The 19,426-nt window shown below is 43.5% G+C and overlaps 1 protein-coding gene across 2 annotated transcripts in view; it reads right to left on the bottom strand.

Moving 5' to 3' along the window:
• MIDEAS (mitotic deacetylase associated SANT domain protein) overlaps positions 1–19,426 on the bottom strand; it is a 134,199-nt gene that overhangs the window by 98,006 nt on the left and 16,767 nt on the right. The window contains exon 1 of one of the 2 annotated variants that reach the window (XM_040333933.1): positions 2,329–2,664. The exons of the other annotated variant lie outside the window; for it this stretch is intronic. The gene's annotated coding sequence lies outside the window, so the exon portion shown is untranslated. Of the gene's footprint in view, positions 1–2,328; positions 2,665–19,426 lie in introns of those variants that run through there. 2 annotated transcript variants of the gene reach the window in all.

Below are 19,426 nucleotides of genomic sequence, written 5' to 3'. Positions count from 1 at the left end.
AAAGCGGCGACAGAACACAAAAACATGCACAGACACGTATAAACGTATATACAGTTGCAGACCTACAGGGGTTGCAAAGGGTGCTGCTGAACCGGGACGGCACGCTCACAGAACGTCAGCTACAACACTGCCATTCAGTAAAGTCTACAGGCCTCTCAACACTAGGGGACATTTATAAAAATAGAGCACGCTGTGGACGATTCACTTCAGCCGCATAACTAAAAATAACACAACGTTGGCAGTCATTAACCTCACAGAATAAGAGAAACTAGTAAACTGTGTTATGCAAAACAAACCTTTACATTTTCATGAAACAAACTTAATACAATAAAAAATTGATAAAAAAAATAAAATAAAATAAAAAATAAAATGCAGTGCTTAGCTTTTTCAATATTGCCTATGGTTTTCTACCTATTAGAGTTTCCCATAAGCCAGAGAAATGCAATTAGCGGACCTCCAGCTGTTGCAGAACTACAAGTCCCATGAGGCATAGCAAGACCCTGAAAGCCACAAGCATGACACCCAGAGGCAGAGGCATGATAGGACTTGTAGTTTTACAACAGCTGGAGGTCCGCTAATTGCATATCCCTGCCATAAGCCCTGCTTTCAGCTCAAGTCATGCCATGCGCTTCAACAAACCCAAAGGGTTCAAAAAGTCAGAGGTAGCCATTACTTTAATGCAGCCTGCAGATGTGTAGTATGCCCTGGCATTTTATCACCCACAAATAAAAGACTACAAATAAATAATATGAAAAAAAAAAAAAAAAAGAGAGAGCTTACAGTATGCATTCACACCTAGGCATATTTACGCCCGACGCTCGTGCCGCTGGAGGGGCGAGTTTACATTGATGTCTAAGAGATGGTTCACATCTCACGCCGAACGCCGTACGCCTGCCGCCTGAAAACAAGTCCCGGACCCTTTTTTTCAGGTGGCATAGACATCAATGTAAATGTTTTGTAAGGAAAAAAAAAAAAAAAAGTTTACAAATCGCGGCAAAATACGCTGCGTTATAGTGTGAATGCAGCCTAAGAGTTTCCCTGCTGCCTGGAAAACCATGCCATGATTGCAGCAACATCACAATGGGCAAGAACTACTAAAACTGGTGCAGCCATGCATAGTAACCAATCAGCTTCTAGGTTTTAGCTCCGGTTCACACCGAATGCAGCTTTGAAATAGCACCACTTCAGTGCAATTTCAAAGCTGCCAGTCAGTGCAATTTCATGTGCTGACATCTGTGCAACTTCATGCACAAATGTCAATGCAAGTCGCACATAAAATTGCCAAAAATAGTGCAGGACACTTTTCAAGATCGGTGCAAGTCGGAGTTGCACCGATGTGAACAGCCAGAAATAGGGTTCAATTTGTCATGCGACTTTGATCTGTCAAATTGCATGAAAAGTCATGCAATTTAATTTCCAAAGCCTAATTAAACAAGCTGAAGTTAGAAGCGGATTGCTTGCTATGCACAGCTGCACCGGTTTTAGTAAATCTCCCCCAATGCGTATGTTCGTCACGTGTTGTATGGTCTTCACCATGACGGTTGTACTATAGGGGCATAGAACTGTAATTCTGTTAGGAACCGATACTGCCCGTTCAATGTCCTCTGTAAAAAGCCGTAGAATTTAATTTGAAAATGCATAAACGGAGAGGACAAAGAATTGATTTTTTTTTCCAAATAAAGTAGATTGAATTTCGCAGGCAGCTTTACAACCGCAGTTAATAGCAGGCTCCTATGGAACGCTGCAAGGCAGTATATAGGTCAACCAACAAAAGAAGCAATGTAATCTGTAAACCTGTCTTAGCAAGAAGAACTAAAGTACACTGGATAGCAGTAAAACATGACACCACCCTTGTGGTACACAGCCCAGCGGTTAGGACTATATAACCAAGCCCAGCACTCCCTAGTTTATGGCGTGCAAGGACCCCTCACTCCCTAGTTTATGGCTAGGCGTGCAAGGACCCCTCGTGTTGGGAAGGACAGCAGGAGGGAGCACAAAGTCAGAACCCACTGCAAGTTACAGTATGGGGACCTAGAGACTGGAAACAAGACAAAAGCTCCTTTACGACCCACTTATTTTCGTCACCGTCACCCCCAGGACAGAACTACGGTCATATCAGCACCCAATTACAAAGGAAGCTCTGCAGTTTTTTTTGCAGTGGCATAAATTGAAAGTTTTAAAGGCTTTAGTGTTGCGTCAACCTAAACCGAGACTAAAAATACAACAACATTTTATTTTTAAAGGGGTCTCATGCACGCCGCTTTTGGAAGGATCTTAGGAGCAGTAAAGTATACAGCCATGAAAAGTTGGATTGTATGCAGGACTCACCAAGTTCCAGCAAACAGAGTCACCGCTGAGCTGAGCATATCCACAAAATGAGGAAGTGACAACAAGCCAAGGAGGTGCAGGAACTGGACTACCCTGGACTCCCCTTTCCAGACTCAGTCCAGGAACACGGGGTCCGCCCCAGATCCCAGGAACAAGCGGCTCCAGCTACAAGGCGACTGTGTTCTCCCGAGTCTTGCTATGTGAACGCAGAAGCTGGGTGCAGAGTGGAATGACTGCATGGCTCTGACTCATCAGCTGAGCTCACTGCTTGCAGCAACAACAAAACACACACAAAATCCCCAGCAGTGAGAGTGCGAGCGAGAGAGAGGGAGGGAGCCACTGAGCTGTACAATTACACAACATGCTGGGAACCCTCCCTCTCCACACTAAGGAGATTACAGAACCACCATGCAAACATCCCTTCACTGCGCGTCCTGTCATCACTTCACCACATTTCCTGCATCGCCCTGCAAGGCCTCATTCACACTGGCACTCCCACTTGTACCCAATCTAAACCCACAAGTCGTTCTTTGGGAGAGAAAAAAAACAAAACAAACTTTTTTTGCATCCCAGATCACTTTCTCCGTTTAATAGCGTACACCCCTCCAGTGGCAGAAGAAGGGTTAAAACAGACATCTAAAACAGAAAGTGGGAATATTAAAAAGGTATACCGCGCTAGATCATCAAACTATGCGAACAGCAGCGATGGGACCATGAGATATCATGGTAAACAAAAAATACAAAAAGATGCACTTATTTAAAGCGGAAGTAAACCCGCTGAACTTTTTTTTTTTTTTACCCTGTAAAGCAAAAAGGCATAATGAGCATACTAGCTCATTATGAAATACTTACCTTAGAACGACGCATCAGTAACTTACCTGGTCCAGGCCGAGGGAAATGACATCTTGCCTCGCCGTGTCTTCCGGGTATCGCGGCTCCAGCGCTCTGAGTGGCTGGAGCCACGATGTCGTCACTCACGCGCATGAGACCTCTTTCCAGCAAGGTCCGGCGGCTGCCAGGCCTTAAGCCGAAATTCCCTGTGCGCCGCTGCATTCCGTAAAGGTTTAGGAGATTTTTTTTTACCTACGCGTGCGACCCACGGCTGGGCTCTTAAAGGTGACGAACCTGTACGTGCTTATGCCCAGCCGTGCCGCTCTGCCGCCGTAAATCTGTGTTAAAGCGGATGTGCCATGAAAAAAAAAAAAAAAATTAAAAGCCAGCAGCTACAAATACTGCAGCTGTTGACTTATTAGGACACTTACCTGTCCTGGAGTCCAGCGCCGTCCGCAGCAGAGGACGAGCGATCGCTCATCCTCTGCTGCTCCCCCCGCCATCCTCAGTGAGGGAACCAGGAAGTGAAGCACTCCGGCTTCACTACCCGGTTCCCTACGGCGCATGCGCGAGTTGCGCTGCACCGCTGATTGGCTCCCGCTGTGCTCTGGGAGCCGAGTGTTCGGAAGGTGACGTTCTGCCCGCAATCTGCCCGAGACTGTGTGGCCGGAAGTGGGTGCAAATACCTGTCTTTACACAGGTATCTGCACCCCCCTCCCCCCTGAAAGGTGTCAAATGTGACACCGGAGGGAGGGGAGGGTTCCGATCAGCGTGAGTTCCACTTTAGGGTGGAGCTCCGCTTTAAGCGGTCCTTAAGTGGTTAAAAATGAATCACATAGGGGGCTTTTTTCCCTTTATGTGATATAAAGTTTTAGTGAAAGTAAAAAATAATAATAAATTAAATAAAAAAGCAATAAAAAATAGTTAGTTACACCCAACCACCTAAACCCCCCCGAAAAAACAACTATTCTGAGCCCTCTCCATCCCCACATGCACACACACACGTGAACGTAAATGCACCCGTCAGGGGCATCTACATACAAAAAAGTTTATTGCGATACACTTTATATATTACCATGCACGCTGAAGTGACAGCAATAATTCTAGAGACAATATTAATGACAAGCTCTAAACTGATTACCTGTGGGGGCTTTTAAAGCATCACCTATGGAAACAATACTATAGGGTACCAAAATGTGATGTCATCCTACAGGCATGCACAAATTTAAAGCTTGACATGTCGGGTATCCATTTACTCTGTGCAACCTAATCTTTTAGATTTTCTTACATCGGCGGCATGCAGGTGTTCAGGAACAGATACTGCTGCCTCCGGAATTGGGGATTTTGCGTTGCAATATGTGAAGTCGTTATGGCACAGTTTCATCGACGTCAAAGAGTGCATTTTGCAAGAGAAACTATCTACCAAAAGTGGCATGCAGAGTCAGCCAGCGCAGCCGCGGCAATATGTACAAACCTGACAGGCCAAACGTTTTTTTTTTTTTGTAGGTGGACATGTAAGGGGTTATAAAAACAGCCACCTGAATGAACTCAGCCTTACTAAAAACATAAAGCAGGGGACAATTTATGATTTAGGAAACAGATGGCAAGGAAGCTTGCAGAGGTGCTAACCCTATTTAAAGAACAAAAAAAAAAATTGTTGGAGTTGGGCTTTAAAAAGTGGTTGTAAATTATTATTATTTTTTTACCCAATACATTCTCTGCATTAAAGTATAAGGAAAACAATTCAGCTCCCCCTTAAATACTTACTTAAAGCAAAGTTCCACCTAAAAATGGAACTTCCGCTTAACCCACTCCTCGCCCCCTTACATGCCACATTTGGCATGTAAATTTTTTTTTTGGGGGGGGGGGGGGGGGAGTGGGGGCTTCAGGAGAAGGGGACTTCCTGTCCCACTTCCTCCTTCCACCGAGGGGCTGGAAAGGCGATTAGCTTAATCGCCTTTTCACAGCCCATCCCTGTAGGCGAGCGCCTGTCCAATCGGACGGCGCCGCGCCGCTCGCGCATGCGCAGTGGGTGCCCGGCCGTGAAGCTGTGACTGCCGGGGTGCCCACACTAAGAATGAAGAGGAGGGGGGCGAGGAGCGGAGCCCCGGCTGGCGCGCCGCTGGAGCAGGTAAGTGTCCGTTTATTAAAAGCCAGCAGCTACACTTTTTGTAGCTGCTGACTTTTTATAAACTTAAAAAAAAAAAAAAAAAAAAAAAAAGTGGAACACCCCTTTAAGCCTAATCTTGATTCAGCGCTGTTCAATGCTTCCTATCTCTCCCCTCTCTCACAGGCGCTTTTAGCAGCATCGGGAGCCATTGGTTCCTGCTGCTGCCAATCAAATCCTGTGAGCAGAATGTGGAGGGTGGGCTGAGCAACACTCTGCATGTCAATAGACGCACACAGTGCAGCTCTGGAACGAGTCTGCATGAGAGCCCCCCCATAGCAAGCCTCTTGCTATGGGGGCAATCAGAAGTTGCTGGAAGCACCAGAGGGGGACCCCAGAATAGGAGGATTGGGGCTGCTCTGTGCAAAACCATGTAATCATGACAAGTTTGTTATTTTAGAAAAAAAATAGATACGCTACGCCCGGCGCAATAATGCGCCATTGTACGAGGATCTACCCCACAGTGTCTACACTATACACTACTGCAACATCGTAGTGTTTACACTACACACACACACACACACACACACACACACACACACACTCTACACTAGGGCTTATTTTCGGGGTAGGGTTTATATTGCAGCCCTCCCCGAAAATCAGGGTAGGTCTTACTTTCGGGGAAACACGGTAGGCGTAAATGTAAGTATAAATATTCATATGCAAAATGTAATAGCTATCTGCAAAAAAAATAAAAAAATACTTTAAGTCCTGAACAAAAATAACATTCATACATTTTTCTCAAATAACACACATTTCCAGTCGTTTTGGTGTACAATACAAATTTAGGTGGCTGTAATGCAGAGCAGAATGTTCTCTGTTCATATTTTCTATATGGAAAAAGGTCAAAGCAATAATAACAATTACCAAGGATTCATTGTGAGATCTCGGTGTGAGGCCTAAACATAAATTCACTTTGCATACACTGAATGTTACTAGGCAGTCACATAACTAACATGCAAACAGATTTGTGTGTTGCAGATTTAGTGAGCAATGTATGACTATTGTATCACTCATTGTACATGTAGAGTGACAGTTACAGGATCACTTCCCCTGTATGACAGCTCATTTCTGCAAGCCCCTAGGTTTCATGGACAGTGTGAGTCTGCTGTACAAGTGTATGTCTCCTCTAATAACAGGTCATCCCTACAGCAGAATTGTTCCACTATGCAAAACAGTCAATGGTGGATTTAACATCTGCAAGTTTCTATAACCACTCTATGAACATAGCTGACAACATGTAAAACTATTTTCCAGGGACACCTTTTTTTTATTGCTGTGCGTCCAGCAAGCCATTGTGGGCACAGAATTACTTTAAATTAGGGGTGGGGCATTTATTTAAAATGGGCATGGTACTAATGCAAGGTAGGCATATTGTTAACCTATTACATTTTAAAACATAGGAAGATTTATCACAATAAAAGACGGAAACACAGCCAAAAGGTGTTGTTCATTAGTAAACGAATTAATGTATTAATTAGGCTAGCTAGAATACCATATATACTCAAATATAAGCTGACCCGAATATAAGCCGAGGCACCTCTGGGAAAACGTATTGACTCGAGTATGCCTCACTGTGCCCATGCCTAGACTGTTTAACATGGGAGTCTATAAAGGGGGTGCCCGGCTTTGGAAAAAAAAAAAAAAAAAAAAAAAAAAAAAAAATCGGTGCTCCCCAGCCGTAGGTCCCACAGACAACAAACTCTGCACACTTGTAGAGGAGAAATGGGGCTATATGTGTGCCAAGTTCCAGGGTCCAGGGGACCTACGACCGGCCTACACCGGGTCCCCAAAGTCACCAGAGAAATTACCGTTTAACATGGGAGTCTATGGAAGGGGGTGCCCGGCTGTAGGTCCCTCGGACAACAAACTTTGCACACTTATAGAGGAAGAGTGGGGCTACATGTGTGCCAAGTTTGGGGTCCAGGGGACCTACAGCCGGCCAGTACCGGGTCCCCAATTGACTTGTATCCGTTTATACCCGCCTACCGACAGGTCTGTCCAGGTCCAGAAAAAAATAAAATAACTGCGTCATTTTCCAGTTTTGCGGACTGGATCAAACCAGGTAGGTGGTAGTCTAATGTAAACAGGCAGCGGGATCTGTTTACACCTGGCTGCCCATAGACTGGCCATGACTAAGCACTAATTGGAGTGTGAAACGCGTAGGCTGTGTTCCCTGTGTTCTGCTTGTTTTGTAGTGCATCTTTTATCCATTTTTTACAATAAAAAGACAACCTTATGTTTTTTTTTGGTGTGTGGCTGTCCATCCCATCTTTCCTTATATCAATGGCTGCCCATAGAGCCATTATAGGTCCTCTGGGCAGAAAGTGAACGGCACAGATGTAAAACAACCGACATCTGTCCTATTCGGCTACAACAGGAGATCTACTTACGATTGAATCACCTGCTGTGTGCAGCAGGCAATGCTCCATGTGAAAGGAGCCGAATTTCACACTCCCAATCAACATTGATTATTTTTAATCCTCATGCATCAGTAAATAGATAAAAAAGTATATTATATTTATTTGTTTAAAAAAAAAAAAAAAAAAAAAAAAATTCTTCAGTTACTTCCAGGTTTAGTACCTCAGAAAAATGATGTCATACATCCCAGGTGTCTTCAGAAGGGGAGGATAAGTTTTCACAACTAAGCACGCTCACCTGCCTGTATGCTTGAGCTAAAGTCAGATGGATACCAGGAAGTAAATGCTACATGAATCATTTGCCCTTACTAAAGATGGCCAGGGCCAGAAATGTTGGGGGGGGGGGGTTCAATGTAATCTCTCAGCAAAATTAAGCGGATGGATTGGGGAGTTGGCTTTGATTTTTTTTGAAGAAGTTTACAGATAATTCAATTCGGATCTAAGTCAGTCAACTGTTGCCCACACCATCTATGGGGTGCATGTCCAGCTTATTGCTGAAATTAATAGTAATCAATGTGATAGATGCCTGCACTCCAGTAAAAGTAAAACTTCATTAATAATATCAAATCATTAAAAATAGGTAATCAAGAAAAATAATATTCTAAACATGTTTAATTCAAGAGAACACAACCAAAGAATGCCATAAACTGAATATTCTGAGGATTCTAGCAGAGGACCAAAGTGTTAAGGGTAGGGATGAGCCGAACATGCTCCAGAACATGCGAACAGACCAAAAGTTGACGCGAACATTCGAACACCGTTAAAGTCTATGGGACTCGAAAGTGAGAATTTTAAAGGCGGGCATCTAAACACAGGAAACGTGCGCTACTTTACAGGCATACGTTGGACACCCCGCAGGTACGAAATTTAAAGGAATATTTCACTTTTATTATTTCACTTTAAGCATTATTAAAATCACTACTCATGAAAAAAAAACAGCAGTTTTTAAAACTTTGTTTTGCATTGATACATGTCCCCTGAGGCAGGACCCCCCTTGCAATCTTCTGGGACATGTCAAAGGTCCCGGAAGATTGTCCGGCCAATCACAGCGCGCAGTGCGGCTCGAGCATGTGCAGTGCGTGCCTGTCTGTGAAGCCACAGTTACAATGCTGGTGCCGCAGTGAGTAGAGGAGCGGGGATTTGTTCGCCTGCATCGCTGGACCGTGGGACAGGAGAGTGTCCGATTATTAAAAGACAGCCGCTACACTTTTTGTAGCGGCTGACTTTTAAATGTGTGGAACCCCGCTTTAAGTAAATATCTGCACCACAGTTAGATTTATTCTGCAAGACTTTTGTCACATAAAGCCACAAAAGTGAAAAAAATTTAAATTGAAAAACACTCTAAAACTCACTGCTTATGACAGCACGGTGTTCGGTAGGCTGTAATGTGTGGGTAATAGAGAGCATTTGCATTAAATGTTCTTTTCATACAGGTTATTGAGGATACGTTTTATATTTCTATGTACATTTTTTATTTTCTTTAACCTCTTTATCTGCGTCCCGAATCCACAAAACTGCACTGAACATTTCCTTCCATCTAAAAATCTGCCAATTGAAATGTCTGTAAATTGTCTACACGATACCAGCAGGCTGAGACCTGACCTAGCTTGCCGGCGGAACAAAAAAAGTGACAGCTGCTTTTCTCTGCTTATAAAGTATGCAGTACAGAGATTTACCACATTTGCAGAAATCAGGACACAAATTTTGTGAAACATACATAACTTGGTCAGTCCCACATAGTTTCAGTAGGGCGACGTTGATTTTTTAGTATGAAATATCTCAGTGGCGTTTCTCCATAGACCTCAGTCTATTTACTGCTGATCTGTGGTCAATAAAAATTATTAATAAATTCCACACTTCCTATTTTCTTTTTTATTATTATTATTTACAAAAAACGTACAGCTTATAACCTTCAGAGCTCTGAAAAAAAAAAAAAAATTAAGTTCTGCCTTTCTGAAAAAAAATCTGCAGCTCTGACGCTTTCACTTAACCACTTAAGCCCCGGACCATTTTGATGCTAAAGGACCAGGCCCCTTTTTTGCGATTCGGCACTGCGTCGCTTTAACTGACAATTGCGCGGTCGTGCGACGTGGCTCCCAAACAAAATTGACATTCTTTTTTTCACACAAAATAGAGCTTTCTTTTGGTGGTATTTGATCACCTCTGCGGTTTACATTTTTTGAGCTATAAACAAAAATAGAGCGACAATTTTGAAAAACATGCAATATTTTTTACTTTTTGCTAAAATAAATATCCCCAAAAAATATATAAAAAAAAACATATTTTTTCCCCTTAGTTTAGGCAGATACGTATTCCTCTACATATTTTTGGTAAAAAAAAAAAAAAAGAAAGACTCTGACATTGCGATTTCTAATTTGACGTTCGCTAGCTATGGGTCGGTGACTCAAAGTACTAAAGCCAGGCAGCCCACAAATCAGCAGTTTATAATGCCATCCATGGCAGTCGCCATGTATTTCCCATGACAGGCATACTTTAAATACAGCTAAATCCTCTCCTAATATAACCTATGAATCCCTTTATTACAAGTAGATGTGCTTTAAGAACCCTTCCGTGGAACAGCAACAGGACTGGAGTGTGCATGTGCTAAAAATCTCAAAACCCAATAATTTCATTGAAAGAGATAACAGTACTTTTGATGCCTGAAAACCAGCAAAACCCCAGTTATATGATTATCCACTAACTGTACTAACAGTTTTTAGCGATTCAGGAAGTCTGTAAACTATTAGGCCCCTTTCACACTGGGGCGTTATTCGAGCAAAGCCTCATCTGCAATCCCAATGTGAAAGCCAGAGTGCTTTCAGAGCCCTGTCACTCTGCCAGCGCCCGAAAAACACTGGTAAAGCACCACTAAGACCCTAACGTTTTAGGGCGTTTTTTGCAGTGCCTCCGTATGAAAGGGTAAGGCGTTTTTACAGCGCTTTCAATTCATTTCAATGGAGAGGGGCATTTTTTTCAGCGCCCAAAAGCTGTTTCAAAGAGGCTGCTTGCAGGACTCAGTGTGAAAGGGTCCATCGAGATGCAATGAAAGCGTTTTATGAGCGTTTTAATAGCGCTATTTTTAACGCTAAAACGCTGTAAAAACTCTTCAGTGTGAAAGGGGTCTTACAATTTCTGTTTAGTTTATTACATGTTACTTTCATTTTTCAATGTTTTCTCCATGTACACAGACGCTTAAAAAAAAAAAAAGCTATAAAAAAAAAAATAAAAAAAAAAAACGCCAGTAGCTTTGCAGGGAGCCTTTCAAAGTTTTTTAGCGTCTTTGCAATAGCGTTTTTAGCGTTTTTTCCCGCCAAAAAATGGCACTTTGAACGCAAATTTCGGGTGTTTAGAAAAAAGTCAATAAGCTCCAAAGATCATTAACACTAAAAAACGCCCATGTGTGCATGGGCACATAGGCTAACATAGAGTTCAGTTTATGAGCTTTTAAAAAAAAAGCCAAACGCCAATAAACTGCAGTTTATCAGCTTCTGTGTGCATGGAGCCTTAATGCGATGGTCATTGCATAGAGGGCCGACAAGCCCCCTGTGGAATAGCATTCATGAAGTGACAGGTTCTCTGTAATGAGACATCAGGGGTCTTTTAGACCCCCCCCCCCCCCCCCCTAGGATCGGCCCTGTTGCCCATGGCGCCCCCAAAGGCCGGCCCTGCTTTCCTGTACCATGTCCGCACAGCCTATGACCACCTACTGTACCATGTCCGCACAGCCTATGACCACCTACTGTACCATGTCCGTACAGCCTATGACCACCTCCTATACCACGTTTGCACAACCTCTGTGACGTTATGCTGTTGGGCAGGTATAATAATGCTATGGGGCAGGTATGAAATTATTTCCAGGGCTTGTTTTTATTCCCAGTCCGGCCCTGCCTGCAGCACCACCCTCCCGTGCATGCTGCTTTCACCCATTGGCCACTATAGCACTGGTGTGTCCCTGCATTGCCATGGTGGCCGGTGGCAGAAAATGCAAGCATCTGGCATGCAGGGCAAAGCTTATAGTCACAGGCCATGGCCTGGTAAGTACTATTAATTATAGGATATTTTTTTTCTATCTTTTTTGCAGTCGCTTTAAGGATCAGTTCACCACGAGCAGAATACAGGATAATAAAACATGTTTTGCAGCATTCGTTCCCTGGCTCAACTGCTCTTCCTGAAAAATGGTGGCTGAGAAGAGGGCAAGAGAAAATAATGGAAGGCCATAGTCTGCCAACTATAGTTTGCACCCAGTCTACTGTGCCACAATGCCTCAACCTTGAAGTGTGAATGAGCTAATTCAGGTCAGACCACTCTTAGACCTCTTTCACATTGAGGCGTGGAGCCGCGGTGACGGTATAGCCGCGCTATTTGTAGCGCGGCTATACCGTCGTATTTACTGCGATATTTGGGCACTAGCGGTGAGGTTTTAACCCCCGCTAGCGGCCAAAAAAGGGTTAATACCGCGTTGCGGGCGGTATTACCGCGCTTTCCCATTGATTTCAATGGGAAGGCACAGTATAGGAGCGGTTAACACACCGCACCTATACCGCGGTAAAGATGCGGCTAGCAGGACATTTGGAGCGCTCCTGCTAGCGCACCGCTTCAATGTGAAAGCCTTCGGGCTTTCACATTGAACACTACAGGGCAGGTTTTTCCATGCGGTATAGCAGCGCTATTTTTAGCGCTGTACCGCATGAAAAACGCCTCAATGTGAAAGGGGCCTTAGAGACAGCATTTCCAGGGCACGGAACTTGTAAAAAACGGACCGTTTGTCTGCCCGTGTGAAAGGGCCCTTAGGTTAGTTCAAATGCATACACTCACTGGCCACTTTATTAGGTACACCTGTTCAATTGCTTGGTAACAAATTGCTAATCAACCAATCACATGGCAGTGACTCAATGCATTTAGGCATTGGTAAAGACAACTTGCTGAATTTGAAACTAAGCATCAGAATGGTGAAGAAAGGGGATTTAAATGACTTTGAACATGGCATGGTTGTTGGTGCCAAGCGGGCTGGTCTGAGCATTTCAAAAACTGTGGATTTACAAGCACAGCCATCTCTATGGTGTACAGAGAATGGTCCGAAAGAGAGAAAATATACAGTGAGCAGCAGTTGTGTGGACCAAAATGCCTTGTTGATGAGAATGGGCAGGCTGGTTTGAGATGATGGAAAGAACACAGGAACTCAAACAACCACTTGTTAAAACCAAGGTATGCAGAATACCATCTCTGAATGCACAACACATCGAACCTTAAAGGGGTTGTAAAGCTTCCCGTTTTTTCACCTAATGCATCCTCCCCGTTTACTTACCTGAGCCATCGAAAGCCCAGCTTCATTGGATGATTGATAGCAGCACAGCCATTGGCTCCCGCTGCTTTCAATCAAATCAAAGTCATGGCGTGCGCGGGAAGGGGGGGCTGTGTTAAAGGGGTTGTAAAGACAAAAATATTTTCCTCTTAAATTAAAGTCTGACAGTAGCTGATAAAGTAAAAAGTAATGTTTTGCATTATAACTAGTTTGATACCTGTTGAAATCGAGCTGTTTTATTCACCTTTGTCACTCCTGTGTCACTTTGTCACTGACTTCCTGGTTTGCGGTGCGCATTCATTCTTGCTACATCACGGCCTAATGGGAACTACAGTTCCCATTAGGCTTAGCCTCTATGCCTGTGAGGGATAAGAGAGCATCTTCACGCAGGGCTGTAGTCATAGGGAGGGGGTGAGCACATTCTGCTTTCCACCATACAAAACAGCTCAGATGCTGGTGGAAAGCAAGAAGAGGAGAGACAGGAAATGGCATTTTCAAACCTGAATTACTGTATTTTGGAGGTCAAAAGGAAAAACGAGGTAAGTGATATTTAAATGCTCTAGCTTACAGCAATCAATTGATCTAATAAAAAACGAACCTTTAGTGTTCCTTTAAGTGATACAGTGGCGGCCATAGCCACCAAGTGTATCACATGAGAGCATGCCTGCAAGCTAACCCCCTTGGGAGATCGCTTCCCAGAAGGGGGTTAGCTATTGCAGGGGAGAAGCTGAGACAGCCACCGAGGGAGCCCAGAAAACCAGGACTATGATTTTTTTTTATTTTTTTTAACAAAGAACCTTTACTAACCCTTTATAGCTGATGGTTATAGCTGATATAGCAGTAGAAGACCACACCGGGTGCCACTCCTGTCAGCCAAGAACAGGAAACTGAGGCTGCAATTCGCACAGGCTCACCAAAATTGAAAAAACGTTGCCTGGTCTGAGGAGTAACATTCACATGGTAGGGTCAGAATTTGGTGTAAACATGAAAGCACGGATCCATCCTGCCTTGTATCAACAGTTCAGGCTGTTGGGGGTGGCGTAATGGTGTGGGGGATATTTTTTAAAGCTCGCTTTAGACCTCTTTTTAGCATCATTTAAACGCCACGGCCTACCTGAGTATTGTTGCCGACCATGTCCATCCCTTTATGACTACAGTGTACACATCTTCTGATGGCTCCTTCCAGCAGGATAATGCCCCATGCCACAAATATCAAATCATCTCACCATTGGTTTCTTGAAAATGATAATGAGTTCCTTGTTCTCCAATACCCTCCACAGTCACAGATCTAAATCCAATAGAGAATCGTTGGGATGTGGTGGAATGCGAGATTCGCATCATGGATGTGCAGTCGACAAATCTGCAACTGGGTGATGTCAATATGGATCAAAATCTCTGAGGAATGTTTCCAACCTCTTGTTGAATTTATGCCACGAAGAATTAAGGCCGTTCTGAAGGCAAAAGGGGGTCCAACCCGGTACTAGCAAGGTGTACCGGTAAGTATATTCATTTTTTTTAATTTTATTATTATTATTATTATTATTATTATTAATTAACCACTTAAGGACCGCCTAACACCGATATACGTCGGCAGAATGGCACGGCTGGGCACAATCACGTACCTGTACGTGATTGTATAATGCCCAGCCGTGGGCGCGCGCCCACGACCCGGTCCGAAGCTCTGTGACCTCGGCCGGACCCGATCGCCGCTGGAGTCCCGTGATCGGTCCCCGGGGGTGAAGAACGGGGACAGCTGTGTGTAAACACAGCTTCCCCGTTCTTTATTGTTGCGGGGTCATCGATCGTGTGTTCCCTTCTATAGGGGGATACAATTGATGACGTCACACCAAACACCCTACAGTTGTAAACACACTTGAGGTCACACATAACCCCATCAGCGCCCCTGTGGTTAACTCCCAAACTGCAATTGTTATTTTCACAATAAACAATGCATTTTAAATGCATTTTTTGCTGTGAAAATGACAATGGTCCCAAAAATGTGTCGAAATTGTCCTAAGTGTCTGCCATAATGTCGCAGTCAGCCACAAAAAAAAAAAAAAAGCTGATCGCCGCCATTAGTAGTAAAAAATAATTTTTTAATAAAAATGCAATAAAACTATCCCCTATTTTGTAAACGCTATAAATTTTTCGCAAACCAACCGATAAACGCTTATTGCGTTTTTTTTTTTTTACCAAAAATAGGTAGAAGAATACGTATCGGCCTAAACTGAGGAAAAAAAAAAATTATATATGTTTTTGGGGGATATTTATTATAGCAACAAGTAAAAAATATTGCATTTTTTTCAAAATTTACGCTCTATTTTTGTTTATAGCACAAAAAATAAAAACCACAGAGGTGATCAAATGCCACCAAAAGAAAGCTCTATTTGTGGGGAAAAAAAGGACGCCAAATTTTGTTTGGGAGCCACGTCGCACGACCGCGCAATTGTCAGTTAAAGCGACGCAGTGCCGAATCGCAAAAAAAGGCCTGGTCCTTTAGCTGCATTTTGGTAAGTGGTTAAAAAGGTATTTAAACAACACCAACAATTTACACAGTGCTTTTATATATCTATTGTACATGGACGTCAGTCCCTGTCCTCAGGGAGGAAGTCAGAGTACCCGGGAGGTAACCCACACAGGCACAGGGAGAACATGCTATTTTCAGGCAGGCATTGTCATGGTTGGAATTCAAATGACCCACCCTAGTGCTGCCAGGCGGAAGCGCTAACCACTTAGCCACTGTTCTGGCACCTTCCTGCCATTTGACAAGATGTTCATAATCTTTAATATAGTGACAGATAGCCCTAATGGCAGCAAAATGGTCAGGAAAAAAAGGCTAGCAAAACACATGAAATGGTTAACATCCTCCTACTAACCACTCACATTGTTTTGAAAGGAGGCAGCTGGAGTGGGCACAAGCCATTATGATCAGCTGATAGCCATGGAATGCTGCTGGAGACTTTTCAAGAACTTCCTAAGAATCTGCTTATCACCACCATGCATAGATCTTCTTTACCCATTTGTCCAATTCAGCCTGATCACATCATGAAACCAAATTCCTACATGACAAAGGGTCTCTATAGCTGGCAGCTCCACCAATCATCTGCTCTTTAAAATCTTGGACAGCTGGAATTAGGATGCTCCAGGAAGAAATACATAACACTGTTTCATGTAACATCCAGCACATTGTAAACACGTGTGCCGACTTGTAGACCAGATATGTATGGGGCTCATTCCCGTTCACCAGTTGTAACGCACAGCGCAGATGTACTCCCAGGACACAGCTGTGCGCACTGCATTCTACGTTTGTCAGCTAGATTGCTGCCGCAAGCACAATGGGAGATCTGTTCAACTCAGAAACCTGTTCAACTCACAATTCCAGGGCAGCAAACTCCCAATTCTTCTGCTGAGAAACAAACAAGCAAAGCTCCATCCACCCTTCGCTAGTCGCACTGGAATACGGATGACCTTCACGCTACTCCTTAGATGTAGAGAGAATTATTTGATACCCGATGATTGCCCAAGTTCTTAGCAAGCACAGAAACAGACTTCATTTTCCTTGGCTTGATAAGAAAGTAGAATTATTTGCTACCTGCTAATTGTCCATCTAGGTCAGGGATATGCAATTAGAGGACCTCCAGCTGTTGCAGAACTACAAGTCCCATGAGGCATAGCAAGACTCTGACATAGGCATTACACCCAGAGGCAGCGGCATGATGGGACTTGTAGTTTTGCAACAGCTGGAGGTCCGCTAATTGCTTATTCCTGATCTAGGTCCACGAAGTGGCCTGCAAACAAGTTAAAGGGTTTGTAAAGGATTTTTTTTTTATCATAACCACTTAAGCCAATATGCAGCTAAATGCCCAGAGGTGTTTTTACAATTTGGCACTGCGCTGCTTTAACTGGTAATTGCGCGGTCATGCAATGTTGTACCGAAACGAAATTTGCGTCCTTTTCTTTCCACAAATAGAGCTTTCTTTTGGTGGTATTTGATCACCTCTGCGTTTTTTATTTTTTGTGCTATAAGCAAAAATAGAACGACAATTTTGAAAAAAATTCAATATTTTTTACTTTTTTCTATAATAAATATCCCCCAAAAAATATATAAAAAAACATTTTTTTTCCTCAGTTTAGGCCGATACGTATTCTTCTACATATTTTTGGCAAAAAAAAAAAATCGCAATAAGCGTTTATCGGTTGGTTTGCGCAAAATCTATAGCGTTTACAAAATAGGGGACAGTTTTATTGCATTTTTATTATTTTTTTTACTACTAATGGCGGCGATCAGCGATTTTTTTTCGTGACTGCGACATTATGGCGGACACTTCGGACAATTTTGACACATTTTTGGGACCATTGTCATTTTCACAGCAAAAAATGCATTTAAATTGCATTGTTTATTGTGAAAATGACAGTTGCAGTTTGGGAGTTAACCACAGGGGGCGCTGAAGGAGTTATGTTTCACCTAGTGTGTGTTTACAACTGTAAGGGGGTGTGGCTGTAGGTCTGACGTCATCGATCGTGTCTCCCTATAAAAGGGATCACACGATCGATGCAGCCGCCACAGTGAAGCACGGGGAAGCCGTGTTTTTTTTCATACGGCTCTCCCCGTTCTTCAGCTCCGGGGAGCGATCGCGAGGGGGCGGCTAGAAACGAATAGCCGCCCCCTCATCCCGGATCGCTCCCAGACGATTTCCGACCGCCGCATGTACCGGGGGGGGGGGGTCTCGATCAGACCCCCGACCCACGTCTAGGCAGCGACGTGCGGGCACATCGTTCTGCCTGTCCGTGCCATTCTGCCGACGTATATGTAAATGCGGCGGTCGTTAAGCGGTTAATAGCTTCCTTTACCTTAATGCAGTGCTGTTTTAATGTCCTCATTGTTCGTTTTTGCTCTCAAGTTGCTGTAATTCTTCTCTGATCTCCACACTTCATGGTTGTCTGTTTCCTGATAACCACAGTGCTGGGAGCTTCTCTCTGTGGTCACTAATCAAGGAGGTGTGATTACTGTGTGTCTGAAACCCCACAGCACCAATCAGTTTAGTTTTCCAAACCATCACTGCCCTGTATTGGCTCTGTGGCTCTGTACAGCAGAGAAGCAGGAAACATGCAAAAACAAAACTAGAAACTACAGGTAAATTATATGATTGATTTTTATCTATTTTTAATAGTTTTTTAAAGGAATCAGTTAACTATTATTTCTCTATACCCTGTAAACAGTCATTTCAGCAAAAAAAATGATTTTATTTACAACTCCTTTAACAGTGTAGGTCAGGGTTCGGCTTTAATAAGAACTTGGCTCTGTTTCTATAGGCCTTTCTGTAGATATAAGTTAAAGGAAACCTGTGCTGGGAAAAACATGGGGCTTTCACTGATGGTGTAGAGGTGTATGAGGTTACAGGGGTACAGATGGGGTCCTTTAACCACTTCAATACTGGCCACTCTCACCCCCTTCCTGCCCAGGCCATTTTTCAGCTTTCAGCGCTGTCACACTTTGAATGACAATTGTGCGGTCATGCAACACTGTACACACATGTTTATCATTTTTTCCCCAGAAATAGAGCTTTCTTTTGGTGGTATTTGATCACCTCTGCGTTTTTATTTATTGCGCTATAAACAAAAGAAGAGGGACAAGTTTGAAAAAAAAAAAAAAAAAAACCACACAATATTTTTTACTTTTTGCTATAATAAATGTCCAATTTTTTTTTTTTTTTTTTTAACTATTTTTTTCCTCAGGTTAGGCCGATATGTATTCTTCTACATTTTTTACCAAAAATATCGCAATAAGCGTTTATTGAATGGTTTGCGTAAAAGTTATAGCGTCTACAAAATATAATTTTTTACTAGTAATGACGGCGATCTGCGATTTTTTTTATCATGACTGCGATATTGCGGCGGACACTTTTGACACAATTTTGGGACCATTCACATTTATACAGCGATCTGTGCTATAAAAATGCATTGATTGCTGTATAAATATGACTGGCAGGGAAGGGGTTAATGTGTTCCCTAGGGAGTGATTCTTACTGTGGGGGGAGGGCCTGACTGGGGGAGGTGACCGATCGGTGTTCCTATGTACAAGGGACACACCATCGGTCTCCTCTCCCTGACAGGATGTGGATCTGTGTGTTTACACACACAGATCCATAGTCCTGTTCAGTTACTGGGCAATCGCGGGCCCCCGGCGGACATCACGGCCGCTGGGCACGCGCATCAGGTTCCCAGTGGCGCCCCCTAGTGAATCTGGAAGGCGCAACGTCATATGACGTCCACCCAGAACGAGAGGTTCATCGAGAGATCGAGAGAGCGAGAGACAGACAGACACACAAAGCTCTACGTATGAATAGACACAGAGCAATGCTTGGGTGCCCCCATTGC

This window comes from Rana temporaria, chromosome 13 (assembly GCF_905171775.1).
Source record: "Rana temporaria chromosome 13, aRanTem1.1, whole genome shotgun sequence".
In the NCBI taxonomy this organism is placed as follows: Eukaryota; Metazoa; Chordata; class Amphibia; order Anura; family Ranidae; genus Rana; species Rana temporaria.
This window is presented reverse-complemented; position numbering and strand designations above follow the sequence as displayed.